Source organism: Psammomys obesus, unplaced genomic scaffold, assembly GCF_907164565.1.
Source record: "Psammomys obesus unplaced genomic scaffold, mPsaObe1.curated_primary_1811, whole genome shotgun sequence".
Taxonomy (NCBI): Eukaryota; Metazoa; Chordata; class Mammalia; order Rodentia; family Muridae; genus Psammomys; species Psammomys obesus.
In genome coordinates, this window is record NW_026596079.1 from 2,285,767 (window position 1) to 2,302,064 (window position 16,298).

At 48.6% G+C, this 16,298-nt stretch overlaps 1 long non-coding RNA gene across 1 annotated transcript in view; it reads left to right on the top strand.

Moving 5' to 3' along the window:
- Nucleotides 1-16,081, top strand: part of LOC129690703 (uncharacterized) — a 42,947-nt gene extending 26,866 nt beyond the window's left edge. The window contains exon 5 of the long non-coding RNA XR_008722354.1: nt 15,338-16,081. This is a non-coding gene — a long non-coding RNA (uncharacterized LOC129690703). The remainder of the gene's footprint in view (nt 1-15,337) is intronic.
- The last annotated feature ends 217 nt before the right edge of the window (nt 16,082-16,298 follow it).

The window sequence follows — 16,298 nt, forward strand, 5'->3', positions numbered from 1 at the left end:
CTGATGGAAGAAAAACAGTGAGTGGAGATGGGGTGTCAGATGTAATCCAGAACTACAGACACCAGGTTGCTGCACCAGATGGCCCCAGTGACCCTGAGCCCCCAAAGGATGAAGAATGGCGTGATCCAGGAAGAAGCCGCCTTGCAGGAGCACTAACAAGAGTCTGACAACTTTAAAGTTGCAACCCAAACTTGTCTCCAGGGATAACGACAAAATCGAAATTCCAAAGAGAAAGCTGAGATGTTTTGAAAGGGCCTTCCCAAATATGGGCTTTGGCATGAACAGTGGTTCCCCAAGGGAAAGAGCTGGGGTGAAAAAGAGTGTCCAGGGGTCTGTGTGAAGTGGCTCATGTACCAAACTGTGAAAAGCTGGTGATGACAACTGTGTCATGTGCGTGGGATTATAGTTCAAGAACAGAACAACCACAGAACCATGGTGGAATATTAATTGGGAAGAATTTTAAATACTCCAAGCTCCATGGATTTGAAGAAAAATTAAATATTGATGAATATTAGCCTTCATTAATAAACTTGCATGATCAAAAAAAAGTTCCTTCTTCAGAATTCAGAACTACAAGAGCCAGTTAAAGGATGAAAAGAGAGGCCACTGACTTTTTTTTTTTTTTTTTTAAGTACAAATCACTTATCTGGCAAAAACTTGAGCCCAAATATGTGAAGAGTTCACTATATTCAATGATAAGCTAAACAAACAAGAAAACAAAACCAACAGAATATAGGCAAAAGCCTCAGTTGACTGCACCAAAGACAGACAGAGCACATGCAAAGCTGGTCAGCACTGCCAGCCAGCATGAGACACAAACAAAAGCTACAGTGACCCATGCTGCTCTGGCTAGAATAACCACGTGATGCACATGGCTGTGGAGAGGTGGGGGAACGGGGTGCTCCCAGCGGGACTAGATGGCAAGCAAAGCCCTTTGCAAAGCTTGATGTTAGTTCCACGGAAAGTAAATGTAACATCACAGAGACCAACAGTTGCACTCCTGGGCATTTGCCCGAGAGTAGTAAATTCGAGTGGTCACATAAAACCTTAGACACAGCATCCTTGTTTCTAATTTTCTCAGATCAGAAACAAAGCAAATGTCCTTTAAGGGACGCGTACACGGACTGTGTGCTTTCCCTAGGATGGAGTCTGACTCGGGAGAAAGGAGAAGCTGCAGGTCTCAAAAACCTGCTATGTCGGACTCAAAAGGCAATTAAGTTGTAGGAGCGAGGAGTGGGGTGTTGAATGATGAGGGGCTGCACAAAGGTGCCTCTGGGCTTATGGGCACATTTGTATCTTGGTTGTCATTACAGAAATCTGTGCAGGAGACAAAATGTCCTGGAAGCACACACAAGAAAGAGTATGGGAGAAGCAGGATAAAATAAAGCTTAAGGCAAAGTCAGATGCTGAAATAATGTCGGAACCCGGAACTCCCAAGACAAAAGAGATGGAATCAGCACAATGAAGGAAGCAAGAATCTTCAGTGAATTGAAAGAAAGAAAGAAAGAGAGAAAGAAAGAGAGAGAAAGAAAGAAAAGAAAGACAGAAAAGAAAGAAAGACAGAAAGAAAAGAAAGAAAGAAAGAAAGAAAGAAAGAAAGAAAGAAAGAAAGAAAGAATAAAAAGGGAGTTGAGGTTTTAAAAAGGGGAGGGGATGACAAATAGAATATAAGCCTTTGTAGTAAGTAGGATGTCAGAGCTGTCCAGGCAGCAAAATAGAGGCAGGTAGATTCGTAGATTTTTTTTTTTTTTTTTTTTGTTTAATCCCAACCAACAGCTAAGAATTGCGAAACCTGAAAGCACGACTTTGCTGTTTGTAATCCGTAGGTACAGCACAATGAAAGAACGGAAAAAGTTGAGAGTGGAAAAGTGAGAGCAGATGTGCAGGCCCAATGCCAGGCAAAAGGAAGCCTGGGTGCGATGTTGGCTTCAAGCAAGCAGACCTGAAGACCCTGCAAACTGAACATCTTGCCAGCACTCCAAAGGTTATAGTGTTTGGAGCGGTTTCTTCCTTCCTTCCTTCCTTCCTTCCTTCCTTCCTTCCTTCCTTCCTTCCTTCCTTCCTTCCTTCCTTCCTTCCTTTCTTTCTTTCTTTCTTTCTTTCTTTCTTTCTTTCTTGTCATTTAAGATTTTCAAATTAGAGAGGCTCAACCTGTTCACACAACAAAATGTACAGAGTACCTCAAATTAAGTCCATACCCTTAAGTACCTGTGCCACAAAAGACCTGAGAATGAGTGTGCTAGGGGAAGACAGTTTTAAATGTGAAAGGGATGGCCAACAATCGACAGAACCCAAAGGAACGGGGAGCTTCTAAAGGGAGGCCAACTCCAATTTTACCTTTATTCAAGCTGACATAGGCTGTGTCCAACAAAACCTTTTCTTTGCAAAGACCGTTAAAAGTCAAATGACTAGAAAGATGGATCCAGGAGACCGGACAGCGTACCCTTCTAAGAAAGTAAGTGAATCCTAAGAATAATCATGTCAACAAACTGAGAATCTGAGGGGAAAACAGACAAGTTCCTTTAAGAATGCAGCTTACCAACACTGCCGCAAGGCTAAGTACCCACAATAGTTGTGAACCCACTAAGGAAGTTGAACAAGTAGGAAACATGTTACCTACCTCGAAAGCCTTGAATCTGGATGATCTCAAAAGTGCATGCCTGAGTTTCAAGTGAGATCTGCCAACTTTGAGAATATGCTTTAAGAACTCAGGAAAAGAGGGGCCATTCTTTAATGCATGGTAGAAAGCTGAACTCAAAGACACTCAAATGAGAAACTCATAAAGCCAGCTTGTTGCGTGAACCCAAGTGAAATATCTGTGAACTGAAACACAGTGGTGTCAGACAGCATCCTGTGCGGACTGGATACCAGACGGATTCACACCACGGCAACTTGACACTGGTTAAGCGTTCATTTAATCGACGTAAAACTCATGAGCCTAATCTCCCACATTAACAAGGTAAACTTGGGGAGTCCATGAGAGTCATTCTAATAACAGATGGCAAAAAGAAAACTGAGAGAACAAGTCTGGATTTCGTTTACCGGTAAGAATGTCTACCAGACCCAAGCAGTTCGTGTTAGCAATGCCACCAAACTGAGGGTCCCAGCTAGGTCTATGGAGGGGTGGGGAGACAAAGACTGGAAAGAGTCATTATCCACAGAATTCCTGGGTGGGGCAGGAACCATACACATGGTTGGTAGGGTGGCCCATGATCTGTAGAATAGGACAAAATATTATTACAGGTGTTTAGAAGGTGGGTAGGTGTGTAACATATTCACGAATGGCAGTCAGTACTGTGAGCTGTCAGCTCTCATCGAATCCCCATATAGGCTCAACATGATCCCAAACAAGATTCTCACAGTGTTCTTGAAGTAGTTTGGCAAACGTAACATTTATGAGTGAACAAAGGCTTAACACAGCATGGTGGCCATGTTGGAAAAGAAGTGAGGGGTGGAGAATATTGCCTCCTTCAGCTTAAGACCTTCCATCTGTCAGTAGAGTGAGAACTGTCACTGTCGCTGTCACCTTTGCGTAGCTGTGGGGAGCAGTGTATACTGCCTGGCCTGCAGAGTTCATCCAGTTTGGGCCCGAGACAGCATAGATCTGAACATGATGCCTGGCCTCAGGGGGCTGAGACCCTATCGTGAAGGCTGTGGAGGACCCCTGCAATCCTAAGCGTGCTGCTGAGGTGACTGGCCTTGCGTCCTGGAAGATGGGCTGAGTGGTGAGGGCTTCAGGGGGCCCGGGCACAGTGGGAGTAAAGAAATGGCCACCAGACATGCCTTGTCTAATAGCTGTTTTGAGTGGCTTTGTCTAGCAGAAGTGGTAGCAAGTAGGACCCTTCAGATCTACCCTTCGAGGCCGTGTGCTTGTAAGGGCAGTTCTGAAGAATGACAGAATGCTAAGCTAGGTACAGGAGGGCTAGGTACTGGACAAGGTACTTTTTGAGGAGAATGTTGGGTTCTGTGCTGAGTACTTCTTGAGGAGACTGTTGGGTTCTGTGCTGAGTACTGTTTGAGGAGACCACTGGGTTCTGAACTGAGTGCTGTTTGAGGAGGCTGTGGTGAGTGCTGAGCTGGGTACTGTTTGAAGAGGCTCTACAGGCTTCTGAGTCATGATCCCCAGACCTTTGGCCTGCCAGTAGGGCGAGAACTGTCATTGTCACCTTTGTGTAGCTATGGAGAGCACGAGGTGACGCACGACCTTGAAGATTTTAGCCAGTCCTGACCTCACTCTCTGTCCACCCTGAGTACATCATTCTACAGTAATTTACCTTGCTCTGCCCATTTTCCTCTACCTAAAGTCAGGTAAAACAAGCCCAAAGTACCTTATACCTACGCCGTTCAGTGAAGGGGTGAGTTCGTGGCAGCCGAGGCCCAAGGAGAGAGTTCTCCATTGGCTCTGGAACAGGGATGTTTCCTGGAGGAAGGTACAGCCCTGATCTGTACTTAAGTGGCAGGGCTCGGGCAGAAGGAGCCTGCATGCATGTGGAAACCAGTTACTATGAAGGTTCTGTGGAGCCTGAGCTGCTGTAGTAAGGGTGCCTGGGCTACAGGTTTGGAAGGCCCTTGGGTCTTGGAATCCATAGATGGGGCCTCTCCCCAAGAACACTTTGGTTGGAGGGTGTGGGAGGAGACTTCCCGTTTCTGACTCCTTTCATGGCATTCTTGGGCACTTCCTCTTGATAACTCTGGGATCCAGGAATACTGGCTGGTGGCACCCCAGGCGATTGCAGGCAGACAGTGCCTTTGAAGGGTTGGGAGCTGAGTAGAATCCGAGATGGGGTAGGGTAGGAGGGTATGTATGGGGGTCTGACGAGGCTGCCTTTTAATTTGGAGGCTGAGCAGGTTAAATAAACAGCAATTGGATTTTGCTGAGGCTGGGCCGTGTGTGGTGTCCCTGGGTAGAAAGAACACTGGAGAATCTCATTTTGGTGATCCGATTATTATAGATTCTCTCCCAGACTGCTGAGAAATGTAAATGTGAATTGTGTTTCCAGGCGCTTCAGAAGACAGCTTGTGGGGGTGGGCATGGGCCTTCAGGAAGGTGACCTGTCTGAATTCAGCGCTCTTAGGCTGGGGCCCTTTCCTGTCTTGAAAAGGTCCCCCAGAGACGCCTACCTGATCTGCCCTCCTTGGGAGAATGCTGAGCAGAAAAATAACCTGAGGCAAAGTCTTGAACCAATCATCCTGTATTTAATAATATTAAGGTCCCGGTGCAGGAGAAGAGAGCATCACCCCATCTCAGTGGGCTCTGCTTCCTGGATCCCTCACTTCAGACTGTCTGTGACAAGGCTCATGCCTGTCTATTCTGTCTTGCCCACCTCACCCCAGAATTCTCTTGACCTATTCAGGGGTCCTCCTGAGTGTGCAGATCTGAGTATGAGGCTCGCTGTTGTGCTCAGTATTCCCATGGCTGGATGATGAGGCCAAACCTGAGTGGGTCCACACCACAGACAAGGAAGGCCTGGCAAAGTTGCTCCCAAAGCTGGGGTGTCAGCAGATTCAGTGTCCACCGTGCTGAGCTTGCAGCCATTGCCCAGGACAGCCAGCCATTGCCTAAGCTTGTTGTCTGGCTTGTAGACTCCTGACTGGTTGGTGAGTTGGGAGAGTGAAACTGAGATGGAAGTCTGCCCAGGTTTCAACCGTGGGTTACTTCTGCTCAATGAGGTTGGCTGGAAAGGCTGCTTTGTTCCCACCTCCTGTGTTCTGTGCTGTAGGGGCAGGATCGGAAGTGTCCTTGATGCCTACGAGAAGGCACTACAGAGTGGCTAAACAGATGCTTGTCTTGTGAGCAGAAGGATGGAGGCTAAATCGGTAAGGTCTAATCAATTTGCAAAGGCCTCCAGGGTGGTAAGGTGAAGGTAGGTGCCTATCTCCTCCCCAAAGCCTGAGAACAGCCACCCCTATCAGAGCCAGCATTGGTGAACATGTCACCCTGTTCTGCCCCCACAAGTAGCCGAGTCACAGGGGAGGACCCTGGGGCCAGAGAGGCAGAGGCTGCTTCTGAGACAATGAAGCTCGTAGGCATCCTTCCCCTCCTGGGGAACAGGTGCAGGCTGCACTTGGGATGACCGCTTATGTATGATCAGTGTGGGGACCTGTGTGTGCACCCAGGTTGTGTATCATGTGCACCTTTGTGTGTTTTCACATCCCTTCGCATGTACTTGTGGGCATGCTGCAGCCAAATGCATTTGTGTGTACACTATGTGTATGAGAACTTGGGTGTACATGTGTGTGCGTGTGTATGAGCTTTCATGCACATGAGCAGGGCAGGATTTGGGCACGGATAAGCAGGGCCAGCCAGGAAGGCAGAAGGTTTCTCTAAGCGATGGCTGGGACCTCAGGAAATGATTGAGTCACTAAAGCAGGAAGGGCATGTTGGTTAGGAAAGTGGAGCATCTGCAGCTCCTGAGCCATCCCTGGAACTCATCAGATCAGCCTTCTCTGGAGTCCCACCTTAGAGATAACCTCTGAGATAACCTACCTGGAGGGCTAACCTCCTCTTGTGTGATGGTCCAATAATACCCTGCAACTGTGCAGAAGCTGCCTGGAGCCTGGGCAGAGAAATGAGATGGGTGGATGGGAGGGGTGCGCTGGGAGACTGCTTGGGAGACTGCTTGGGAGGAAGGTACCCAAAGGAGGAGAGAGGGCTCCCAGAAGCTCCCTGGGCTGGCAAGATGCACTTCAAGAATAGCTGTCCTGGTAGGTCCAGACGGCTGGCGAGCTTTGCCAAGCCCTCATCACATGACCATAGCCAAAGACTACCCCAGGTGGGAAGGCTGTGGCCCAGACAGAGCAGGATGCCTGTTCAAGGTGAACTCTGGTTGGGGCTGAGCCAGGATTGGAACTGCTTTCTTCAAAGAGGTGATGCAGGGAATTGGGGACATGACCTCAGTCAGGGTCTCTACAGGAGAGAGATTGGGGGATGGCTATGTGTAGGAAGGTCCTTTTCAAGGCTGAAACAATTCACTTTTGAAGTGGTGGGGAGTCTGGCTCATTTCAGCAGCTGTATGCAAATTGAATGCAAATGACTCTCTTTTCTTGCTAGTACCTGTATTTAGGAGCAACAGGGAGGGTCAGAGAGGCAGGCCCAGCACCTTGCTCTCTGACCCTATAGGAGGACTCCAGAAGGGACCTAGGTTATGATTGCTCAGGATGGCTCAGGGATAGGGTCATGGTACCCTCATCCAGAAATCTTGGGGAGTCCTGGCAGCTGTAAGATAAACAATCGTCTTGACTCACAGGACTGTGATGTAACTCCAGCCAAGCCAGAGACCCTGCGCACACTGCTTAACCCCTCTTCATCTCATGACCCTCTGCTATTTAATAGGATGCCTTGGGCTGTAACTGAAGCACTGCAGACTCCTGCTGGTGCTGGTAGTGAATGGACCTGCTGACAGTGCAGTCTAGAGTGGCTGGCAATGCAGAAAATGGGGATGGTGAGGATGGAGGTGATTGTCAGAATGAAAGTGGTAGTGGCTCATGATGGTGGTGGTGATGATGATAGTGGTGGGTGGTGATAGTGGTGGGTGGTGATGATGGTGTTGGTGCTCGGTGATGGTTTATATTGATGGTGATGGTAGTGATGATGGTTAATTGATTATAGCGATTTTGCGATCTTAGAAGGTTCCCCATACTAAGCACTGTATAATGCCCTGGGTGAATAGAAAAGCTAAACTCTTTGAGTTGCTCATGTCTAATTCAAAGGCTTTCCTAGGTAGAAACAAGATTCCCAGAGTGTCTCATTACCCTGCAGCCACTGGGGGGCCTCTCTGCAGGATCCCTCTGGCTCCTCACACAAACAGTTCTCAGCTTTGCTTGCGGCTGCCCCACCCCCACCTTTAAGCTCCTAAGAGTGGGCGCGGGCCAGTCTCTCTGTCATCTCAGCACCCGGCTGAGCTTGGAGGGTGTGCCCAGGGCCCCTCACAGGGGTCGGGGCAGGGGACAGGTTTGGCCTCACAGCTTCTCTTGAGAACAACAGAGAGCACAAGGTACAGTTTCAGCACTGTAAGTGCAGGACTCCACTTCCTTGACCCCCCCCCCTCGTGTTTGAATGGCACAGGTCTGTGAGTGTGACACTGAAGCTTGGGAGAGTCCGGGACTTGGCTGCTTGTACAGCCGTCTAGAGGCAGAGCCAGTGTTTGAATCCAGGTCTTGCTGATGCCCACACTTGCCCCATAGACCTTTGTGCCTTTTATAAAGTTAACAAGTTCCAGAAGGCTAGCTAGAGGTGGGGACCCAGAAAAGGGACAGCCCCAGCAAACTCTAGAGTGAACCACCCCCCACCCCAATCTGACCATGCACAGAGGGCTTAGAGCCCTCTGGAAGTGTTTCTATGTGTAGGGGCAGTTGGGTTATTGACCAAGTGGCTGCTCCAGGCTGCATAGTGAGGCAATGGCAGGAGGCTGGGGTGGGGCTCCTGCCTGGAATCCCAGCCCACAAGGCTCTGGGGAAGCCAACTGCTGCTTCCAGTGCCTGGAAAACCCAGCAGAGTTCAGCCACAAAAGCCCTGCCTGTCATGTCCAGATATGGATCGGTCTCATTAAAAAGCCTCAGCATCAGCCAGCTTTCTGCCTTGCTGGAGCCTGTAGCCCCAGCAATGTCTGCTAAGAGAGCCTAACCACACCAGGAATCTGTATGCAAGTGGCCATGTCTTCTGGAAAGGCATGGTACTGCTCCTCAGTCAATCCTCCTCCATTCTCAGCTTGAGTCTGGAGGGGTCTGAGGCAATGTGGGGCACAACTTGAGACCAATGTCTGCTTCTCCCCCCTTGCCAGCCCTCCTATGCCCTGAAATCTGTGACCACAGTGACACAGCCATCACGCACTGCCATGTTCCAGGTCACAGCGGCAGACAGACACTGCTCCCCAGTACCCGGAAAAGTCAGGGTAGCCGTCATTGCTGTAGCTTGGTTAGGAAGGGACAAGGATTCTGGGAAGTCACTTACACCCACGGCATTGAGGGTGGTCACAGTGATGCTACAGTGATTCTGGATGAGGCACGGAATATAGACCACCATGCCCAGATTGTCACAGAGACAAGAGGGATAGTGGCAACCTCCAGCCAGGAGAGCCATGGCCACGTGGTCCCACATTATTCCCATTCTCAGCAGATGGGTGAGCTAGAAACCTCTGTTCTCTATTGCCTGGGCTTAAGGCATGGTCTTTCCTGTCCCCACTTTTGTAATCACTGCTACAGTTTCTCTTGCTACCAAGATCCCTGTAGCCACTGTATGGGAGTTGTCACACTCTGGTTCTGGTGGGCTAAGGTCTGGCTTCAGGACCCTTTTATGCTCAGCACTGAGCCTGGTTTCTGCTGGGTCCAACTGCCTGTTCCTGTTCATAGTCTACCCTGTCCTAGTTGGTTTTCTGTTGCTGTGACAAAACACCGACCACAGACAACTTGGGGATGAAAGGGCTTATTGTGGAACTCTGCTGGATGAGGTTGAAGTCTGACACTTCTGGATAGCCTTGTGCCAGGTCTAAGATGGTGGACTCACTTTTCTCAGTGGGGTTCTCTTTCCACCTGATCTGGTGACCCCAGATTTTGTAAAGAGTGTCACATAGCCCACAGAGAAAGATCACAGGTCCCAGCCTTTCCTGATAACAAAACCAGTTTAGCAGCCACCTGGGGATTCCTGGAAATACACACCTTATGTTAATAAGGTGCTTTGGTGTCTTGGAGTATAGGATAATTAAGTACTCTGTTCTTCTTAGCACACCAAGCTCCTGCGTGGAAACGAGGCACTATACCACTACTTGTAAATCAAGCATCCCTGGCATCCCTGATCCTGTGGAATCAGACACACTCACCCTCCTCCCTGGAGATTCACTGTCTGACCGCCCTTGAGCTTCTGCACTTCCCTTGGCTTGACTGCCAGTTGTTGGGCCATCATGAGCTTCCACTGTTCACCAGCTCAGCAGCCACTGACCTGCATCTCTCAGGACCATGTGTCACCAGAGATCCTGTGTCCCAGCTGCAAGCCAACCAGGCATGGGCTTTCACCTGCACCCCTGTGTTTGATACAGCGGCTTAGCCAAAGGGCTGTAATACTTTGGTACCATCACAGGCTTCTGGAACTCCCAGAATTTTCACTGCCTATGATACCGGCAATTTCATTTTAAAAGAGCTAAGTTGTAACACTCAGTGGAAAACTCTTTCCAAACCCTGGTCTAGTGCATAGGCCTCTCCCTAAAGTGCGTTAGCCATTCCTGAGATCTGGGACCTTTGATCTCTGGGCTTCCAGAGTGGCATTCAGCCCCGAGGAATATGACAGCCCCGGTGCCACACCCCGAAGTATCTTCTCAGGGTCAGACAACAGTCGAATTCCGAGTACTATCCCAGGTTCCCACCAGAGGAGAACCACAGTTTATTTCATCTTAAAATTTATAGTTCATCATGAAGGAAGTCAGGGCAGGAGCCCAAGCCAGGAACCTGGAGACAGGACCTGAAGCAGAAATCGTGGAGGAGGTTGCTTACTGACTTCATTCCCATGGCTTGTTCACCTTTCTTTCTTTCACCATCCAGGACCACCTGCCCAGGGGTGGCACTTCCAATATCAATCATTACTCAAGAAAATGAATCATTCTTGACCACAGCTCAGTTTAGTGAGTACACTTTCTCAGTTGAGGTTTTCTTTTCCCAGATAACCCTAGTCTGTGTCAAGTTGACAGAAAATTCAGCATATGCCCAAGTGTAAACTGTGTCTGCCTAAACCCTCTTTTGTACCAAAGGATGGATGTTCTCCCAGGCTGAGGCATGACCCCTCAGGGGCAAGAAGAGGCACACATTGTTCTAGGTGTCATTTTCCCTAGGCAGGACCTGATAGAGAGCAGCTGTGTCCACACTGGAACTTATCCACACTCATCATCCTGACCTCCTTTTGAGGTCAGATGAAGGCACAGTGAAAGAGTAAGATAAGCTGGCTGAGGAGCCAGTTCAGAAGAACTATGGGGCAGGGAGGAAACTAGTGCTTAAGTACCCACTGTGGTCAGCTCACCATGCACAGAAGAATAATGGTTGTAGGTGGTTCTCACTGTATTCCCTGGGAACTTACCTGGCACTGCTAACAGTCCTGCTGTGCTGGCTAGGTTTATGTCAACCGGACACAAGCTATAGAGGAGGGAATCTCGATTAAGAAAACACCTCGTAAGATGGGATGTTAGTCAAGCTTATAGAACATATTGTAATCAGTGATTGGTGTGGGAGGGCCCAGCACATTGTTGGTGAGACCAACTATGGTCTGGTCATCATATATATATATATATATATATATATATATATATATATATATATATATATATATATATATATATATATATATGACAACTGAGTAAACCATGAAGAGCAAGCCAGTAAGCAGCACTCTATGACCTCTGCATCAGCTCCTGCCTCCAAGTTCCTGCCTTTTTTTGAGTTCCTGTCCTGATTTCCTTTAGTGGTGGACTATGATATAGAAGTATAAACCAAATAACCCTTTCCTCTCCAAGTTGCTTCGGTCATGGTGTTTCCTCACAGCAATAGAAATCCTAAGACTCCAGCCATGTCATTTACTTGGGCATTTGATTATCTGTGAACTGTCCTTTCCTCACCTGGAAGATATTTCCTTCACTGGATTTGGAAGAAGATGGCATCTATCCTCCACCCTTTCTGTCACCTTCAGCCCTACCTCAAACCTCAGCCAGGGCAGGGATACAAACTTAACTTAAAGGTGGCCTCAAGTTTATTCGTCATCTTGGTCTGACCACACAGCCAGGTAGTGCCCTGATGCCCCAGTGGGTCCTTCTTTCTCTCATCTGTTGACAATGCACTATGGGTCCAGGTCTGCTAAAGAAGTCATGCCATGTGTCTGTTTACGTTATGACAGTGAAAGCAAGAACAACTAAGCTGAACAAACCTTCTGCCTCCACCTCCCACCCCTGACAGCAAACAAACTTCTCTCACACACATGATCTGCAGTTAAAGAAGCATATGAGATTCCAGCCCTGATAAGACCCTGGGGAATGCAGGTCCCTTGAAGGAACCATGGCTAGTTCCAGGAGCAGTATCTAGGGCCTGGCTAGTTCTCCTAGAAGGTAGAATTTCTTGTCAGTGCTCAGCAGTGGGTAGGTAAGTACCACACCCTGTTGGAAGCAGGATTGTCAAATTATATGTCCCAGAGTGACTGCTCCCAGCATACACATGTAAGTTGGTATAAGCAAGGCTATACTCGCAATCTTTTCTATCTACCTGCTCATCCACAGCTTCAACAAGAGCAAACTCTTCTTCCATGATCACCACTGTTTGCAGCCCTAGCTGAGGGCAGCACAATCTCAGAGAGAGGTCATGGTCATGCGATTCAGGAGGCAGCATCTGGTTCTGCTCAAGGAAGACCGAGAAGATGTAGAAAGACCTCTCTTAAACCCCAGCATCACTTGCTTTCTATGAGACTCTTAAGCGGCAACATCCTTCTTCGTGAAGTATCCCATGACCCCAGCCAGGGCACTGGGCTTAAGCACTGTGGGCAGCTCCTGACTTAGGCTGTTAGCCTGGGAACCTGAAGATCTGCATTTTTCTGGTTTAGTCCTCAGGCTTAAATACTTCATCATTAAATACTTCTTCCCCTAAAGAAGGAGGACATCCACTTTGGATGGAGTGTGTGTGTGTGTGTGTGTGTGTGTGTGTGTGCGCGCATGTGTGTTGGAGGGAGGAGTATGATGTTCTTCCCCAGATCAGTGTTAGCCTCTAGGCATTGCTATGCAAGTACCGTAGCTTTGTGTGGATAAGTTGAGTTGGCCTAGCTGTCACTTCCCACTCCATGTTTGTCTAGCCTGCAAGTTGTTATAGCGTCCTTCCTAGGTATGTAAGCTTTCAGGACCGTGCTTTTGTGTCCTCTGATCCCTGGCACTTGTGTTGTTGTAAATAAACTTAAAAAAAAAAAAGAGTGTTGGGATATAATGTTTATTATTAGCCCTAAGATTATCTCAGCAGTATTATCTAACCTGCTATCACAAATAATAAGACACAGACACCTGTTAGATTTATAATTGCCTTATTTACCTCGGGAAGATATATTTCTTACACTGTCTCAGTCTACTCACCATCCATCTCCCAGCCCCCATCCAATGCCATCCACCTTCATCTTCCTCATCTGATCTACCTTCCATCCATAATCCCATGGTACTTGCTTTTATTCTGGGCCGTTTATTTTAGCCTGGGCTTTTCCACTCCGTTATTGGGGTCCTTTCTTTTGGCCCATGTGGTTTCTTCTCCGTGCTAACCCATCGTGGCATCCTCCTTCCTCTTCTCTTTCCATCTGACTCTTTCCTGTGACTTCCTGTCCTCAAAGCCCTGGAACCTTAGCCACACCTATCCCATTTTGCCTGCACAGGTATAGGCCCTTTAATTAGCCTATCAGGTAGGTTTATGAAACATGGATAGGGATACCCAGATCTTGAAGGCTGGTAACCTCCTTGTTGCTGGCCTGGTGTTCAATGCACATTGTCAGGAGTGCAGATAGAGGTGTTTAAGGAAAAGCAGATACAGAGAATGTCTGAGCCGGGGATGGTCAGGCTTCCATGAAGCTTCACTTTGGAGCCCTGTCAGTCCAAGCCATTTGGTGCTTCTGAGGTCCTTCACAGAACAGAGTCATAGCATTCTGGGCTTGGGCACTCCCAAGGAACCCAAGCTAGTGGCCATTCCTGAGAAAACCTTTCCTGGACAACACATCTGGTGGCAAGGTGTCCTATATCCTCTCATCTGCATTTTCGTTCATATACTCTTGCAGCTACAGGAATATTGATGCGGAGATGGGCATGACCAAGCATGTCTGGCTGTCTGTGGGTTTTGTTCTTTCAGGTCTCCTTGCACGATAACATTAGCACACTCCATGAGCTACCACGCTCTGCACCACAGATCTTGTGTGTTTGTGGACATCCACTTTACTAGACCCATTGGGGTTTGCCTGGGATCAGCATCCAGCACCATTTCCTTTCAGTGGTGTTTATTTTATTCTCCATGCCAGCCCAGATCATTTTGCTACAGTGGCTAATAACCCCAAGTCCCAAGTGCTGAGTAAGCCACTTAGTGTGGCTTTCCTGTACCTCTTTACTCTGAGACCCAGACTGCAGGAGCCATGTTCTCTGGCACCACAGGAATTTTTTTTTTAAGACAGGGGGTCTCTGTGTATCCTTGGCTGTCCTGGATGCACTTTATAGACCCATCTGGCCTCAAACTCACAGAGATCCACCTACCTCTGGGATTACATGCGTGTGTCACTGTGCCTGTTCACCACAGGGATCTTGACAGGAAAGTGGTGGAGGAGCCTAGTATAGCCTTGAAGTGGCAATGCCACCTCTGTTCCCTGGTATTGGCCAAAGAAAGCTATTACTAGCCATTCCTGATGCCCGTGGAGGACACCATCCTGTAGGGAGGAAGGTGAAGGACAGCCCTTGAGAAGGACCAGCCTTCTGCACTAGACCACCCTTCCTTGGGAGTCTAAGAAATCTCCCAGATATCTTTAACTCTCCAAGTACATTCCTGTTGATAGAGCCCTGTCCCTCTTCCTTATCACAGGCTCTTGCCCTCTCTGGCCACAGCAGGAGACCTCTGGACCTGGCCTGCACCTCTCCTTTTGTTCAGCTGAACCTACTCTCCCTCCGCCGCCGCTCTGTTGCATACTTCTCTCTTCCAGGGCACAGCCTGGCATGGGCATGGCAAGGATAGCAGGTGAAGGTGTGGGCACTGCAGTGCTTGCATAACTAGTCTGAAGCCTCCTTCTGTCAAGAGAGTTACCCATCTTGCAGTAGCCTGTGTTGCTGGTAGGTGCTGGGTGTCAGCCTGCCATGTACTCAGGGGAGTAGAGGCTGGTGCCATGATGATGGATGAACGAATGAGGAAGCCAGAGCTGTGCCCAGGATGGAAGTAGAGTGCACACTGTGGGGCGTATCAGAAGTTTGGCAGCTGACTGATTCCTCAGTTGGGGAGAGGTGAGATGGGATGACAGGGGAATCCAGCAGCTGAGCTTATCAGCAACCGTGGTTAAGAGGAGGAACCTCACATGTGGCAGAGGGCTGGACCCATCAGCAGAGCTCAGAGATAGTGCTGGGCCCCTCAGGAGGGAGCCAGGCTTTTGTACAAGTGGCGATGAGCAGACACACCCTTTGGGCCCTCCTGGGTAGGACTTTGGGACCCTGGGGATAGGAAGGCTTCTGTTGTAATATGGGAATCCTCACCTTTTCATGTGGGCTGTGTATCATGGGCTGACTGGAATGGTGATATTTGCACGTAAGAATCTTCCACATCATGGTTAGTTTTTTTTTTCTTTGTTGATGGGCTTTGTTTGTTTTTGATACAGGCTAGCGACATCTGGGAAGAGGAGCCTCATTTGACAAACTGCCTCCATCATACTGGCCTGAAGGCAAGTCTATGGGGACATTGATTATTAATGATTGGTACAGGAAGGCCCAGTGCACTGTGGGTGGTGCTGCCCCTGGGCAGGTGGTCCTGAGTGCTATAATAAAGCAAGATGAGCAGGCCATGTGGATCAAGCCAGAAAACAGCACTCCTCCATGGTCTCTGCTTCAGTGCCTGCGCCCAGATTCCAGCCCTGGCTTCCCTTCACACCGGACTATACGCTGTAAGATAAAATAAACCCTCCTCGGGCTGGCTTTGGTTATGGTGTTATCTCAGCAACAGGATGCAAACTGGGACCCTTGGATTTTGGAATCACAACTTGCACATTGAGACTGAAGGTGACTGTGTCGCTAGGGGTAGCACACATAAGCCTCGCCACGAGGCACTGGCAGCTCATGCTTGTTTCTATGCTCTGTTTGACAGCTTTGCAAGGCTGTGCTTGACATGTATTTAAGGTATGACATGTAAGGATGCCCTGGGACCTTCTGTTGACCATATCCTGACCCAAGACCTGGAATGTATGATACCCACAGCCATGAACTGCCAGCCCCACCCTGCTTTCTGTCTCCTCAATTCATGTCTATCATCCCCTTGTTTTTGTGTGGTTTAAATAGTTCTGCATCACTTTGCACAGACAATGTTGGTAAAATGTGTTTACTGCAAAACAATATATTGTTTAGTGTTGCTTCATGCCACAATATTTGCGTCTTCTGAGACTGGCTTTTTCAGATCCAGCTTTGTTTCCTGGCTGCAGCCATGTGCTGCAGGAGCTAGCTTCGGATTCTCACCAGGCTTGGCATTACATAGTGCGAGCGTTTCCTAATTTGGACACGAGTTTTGCTGCTGTGAACAGCACTGCCATAGGCTGCTTGGCAGGCTGCTGGTGGGGTCAGGGGTCAGGG